The sequence below is a fragment of the Camelina sativa genome, chromosome 10 (assembly GCF_030686135.1).
Source record: "Camelina sativa cultivar CO46 ecotype springtype chromosome 10, ASM3068613v1".
Lineage (NCBI taxonomy): Eukaryota > Viridiplantae > Streptophyta > Magnoliopsida > Brassicales > Brassicaceae > Camelina > Camelina sativa.
In genome coordinates, this window is record NC_141889.1 from 22,387,297 (window position 1) to 22,391,210 (window position 3,914).

The following is a 3,914-nucleotide window of genomic DNA, read 5'->3' on the forward strand; positions in this document are numbered from 1 at the left end:
CTCATCACATTTCTACATATACAGTCGGGTTCTGGGCATGAACATGGAGAAAAGGTGCCTTCCAGCTGATGGGATGATTAATGATTTTGTCCTATAAGAGATATTCTTGGTGCAACCTAACTTTGCGTTTTGGCATGGGACAAAAACTGACTCAAGAACACTCTCCATTGCTCTGTAGCGAATTTGGCCAACAGGTAAACCACATGATGGGGACTTGTGTTATTAAGTTTGGAAGAGCAAGAAGAGCAAGTTATACAGTAAAACTTCTATAAAATTAATAATGTGGATATTGAAATTTTATTAATTTATAGAGATTTCAATTTATCTAAAAAATATTAATTATTAATTTATCGATAAACTATTAAAATATGAGTTTATGAATAGATTTTTCTATTTATATTTTTGATTTTTTTAATTTGAAAATTAAGTTTTTTTTCTGGTTCATAATATATATTCTTGTATAGTTTTTTTTTTTACTTTTACTGGAGATGAGTTTCACCAATAATGCATACTAGAAAGTAAGCAAACATGCAACTATATCTGCGTAAGTCATATCATTATCTAATTAGGAATATCGATATTTCCGATTAAAGAATAAGTTAGAAATTTAGGATTAGTCTGACAAAAAAAAAATTAGAAGTAGTCATGTATATATATATGATTTACGCAGATATAGCTGTTTTATTATTTTCCGAATAAAAATAGAACAGATAGTATTTTATATTTATTATCAAGTTTTTATTAAATCTTCGTTTCACCTCTATATACTACACAATTGTTCCTCACGAAAACGGAAAACATAATCAACTGGTGTCTGAATTTAAAGTGGAACTGAATTAATATATACAATCTTGTCTCTGCCTAGAGCTTTCGCCTTTCAGTGTGCACATAACAATCGCAATTGTAATCCCTAAAGTCTTTAAGTTAATGTGTTAAGTTTCGTGTGGACATAACAAAACTTTTAGCACTCTCTTAAACTTTAGGGATCAAATATTTTTAGATGATACCCTCGCAGTCATAAATTTCACTTCAACCTCTTCGTTCTCCTTCTAAGTGGAAAACAATAAATAACATATACGAATTCTACTTTATTATTTCTCCCAACATCAATTTCTAGAGTTTCAATTTCTAGCTGGCTAAGTTATATTTTTAGTTTACTAGTAATACTTTCAATTAAATTTTAAGAATTACTTTAACGCTGAACTTACGGATTAAAAGAAGAACGATACATAAATTTTTTGCACGACAAAACAAAACAAAAAAAGAAGAACGTACGCTACTTCCCAAACTCTGTTACTCTACTAGTTTTCCTTCCAGCCATAACATTTTACATCGAAGGGGGCTACATGGGTGATTCAACAGAGATGATAACAAAAAGACAAAAGATAACCAACACAAACGCGGTACGTCTTTCAATCTCAAACCAAACTATATTTTATTACACTTGCTTCAACTTCTTGATGCAAAGTTTCATATCCAGCGAATCACCACGTAGTAAACTGTCAGGGATCAACATAAAACTCTCTTCGGGTCTTCGGGAGCTCACTTTAAGAACTTTCCCCACCTCGGGTGATTCATAAGTCAGAGTGTGTCCATCCACAGATAAGAGAGATAATATGAGAACTGTCCTAGTTCTGGAGCAGATGGTGCAATGCAGCTTACGGTTACATACACACCACATGGCTCTCTAAAACATTGCACTACAAACAAGAGCTTCATCCTACGCTCTTTCACAATTAACATCTTATTACTGATGTTCATGTGAACACTTACAAAATTGCCACATGTGAAATTGTTTGATGAGTATGAGCCATGGATGTTATGGTGGGTATAAAAACAATAGTGAGCGTAAAGATTTCTGTATGAGCAAGTGTAATTGTAGTCCTCTATAGGGCATGAGCATTGAGTAAAAGCACATTCCTCTTCATGAGTTGTGTCTTTCCCATAAGATATTTTTAGGGCGCATCCAAAGGTGGCGTTTCGGCATGGGATATAGATCGATTCAAGAACACTCTCCATTGCTCTGCAACGATTGTTACCAACACGCAAAGCACATGAAGGGCACTTATTACTCAGTTTGGGACAGCAAGAAGAGCAAGCTAAATGTCCATTATCACACTGAAAAGAACAAGAATATGTTTATGTTATCGCATATAAAAAACCAATAAGCTAAAGAAAAGTCTTGGCCTTAACATATTGGAAAGTAGAAACGTAACCTGGAAGATAGGAATAGTGAGTGGCTCGCAACAAAGGGGACAATCGAGAACATCAAAATCAAACATGGCCGGACGTGTTTTATCCTCTGTTCGTTGCTTCTTTTGCAAGCTAATGTTGCTCGAACCATTAACACTGCTTGAGGCACCCTCCATATCTATAAGCTTAAATTCAAGATGAAAATGGAACTGAATCATTTAAACACTACGTCTACACTCTACATACGCACATATAAATAGGAGAATCGAGTCTTTTTTATATGTAAGAAAGGAAATAAAAGGGTTTTACTTTTGTAAAATCACTTTTTTTTAATATATAAACCTACTTTTGTCTTCTCAAACTCCAAAGAGTTTGATGGGACTTGTTTGTAACCACTAACCACTAACCACTAACCACACGTAAATGACTTTTACCACCAGGGTTTACACTGATTTACCACGTGTGCACTTGCGTGGTAACCATTGTTCATCAGCGTAATTACAATGTTTAGCCACGTCTTACAATGATTTGCCACGTGTTTAGTCCTGTAACAATTGCTCTTTAGATTAATTATAAATGTGTCCACAAATCTCACCAGATGATAGATAATATCTAGCGTTCGATATGAGTCGAGATTATCTGAGTTAATCTCATGTGAGATAATATAGCTAGGGGCGAAACAATATAGGTGCAAAGGATGGGTTTCTCTTCTCACTCAATGGTTTACAAATGCCTAATTTCTTTTAAGTTTTAATTAATTCAGCATAGTTGTTGTAGTTTTCTTATGGCTTTTTGAGACTATATATAAAAAACATTGTATATTGGTAATATAAATAACTCACATTCTATAACAAAATTCAATAAAATTAAAAAGTATAGAAGAATGGCTAAACTATTTTGTATCATAACTTTTAATTTTTAATGTATTTTGAACAACTTTTGTATCATAACTCAGAGAGTCTATATATGAGCATTAGTTAAAATCAGTTATATTCTTTTCAAACTACTATATTTTGTTTGATATAATATTTTGGGCAACTGATTACAATCACTATTGTTAATATATACAAACAAATTATAACAAGGAAATGTATGATGAATTAAACTTTGTCTTAAGAATCTTATAAAGACATACAAAAAGAGGGCTACGAAGGCTTTAATTGTACGTTTTATAGAATCCAATGTAACAACAATTCTTTTTGACATCTATATCACATTCTTACCTGTTATATAATTAACATAGAAGCACTACAGTTTGTTTAATTCAATGCTTAACATGATTTCAGAAACCAGGTTACACTAATTAATTAAACAATTAGTCACACCAATGAATGGTATTTCTGTATGCTATGATCTTTATTACATTAATATAACAACCCACACACAAGTAACTCTCAATTGCCTACAAAAAAATCTCCATTTACATAACAAGATAATTTATCTAAGGTGTTTTATATAATGCAAACTTATATATTTTGTTAAATGATATAATACATTATACATGGTTTTCGAATTTAAAAATATTATAAAATTTAATAGTAATTTGTAAATATTTCCAATTTTGACAGAAATCCTACTTACTATTTACACATTCTAATATTTTGAAAATTAATATCAAACTAGTGACCGGGGTTAATTTTAAAAGTTAAATTTGTTATTATGTTTGCATTATATTAAATATGTTTATAAATGTATTTTTTAATAATTTTATTAAATTCATA

At 31.3% G+C, this 3,914-nt stretch overlaps 1 pseudogene; it reads right to left on the bottom strand.

Moving 5' to 3' along the window:
* Positions 1-1,438: 1,438 nt before the first annotated feature.
* LOC104720541 (E3 ubiquitin-protein ligase SINA-like 7 pseudogene) lies at positions 1,439-2,369 on the bottom strand (annotated as a pseudogene).
* Positions 2,370-3,914: the final 1,545 nt, after the last annotated feature.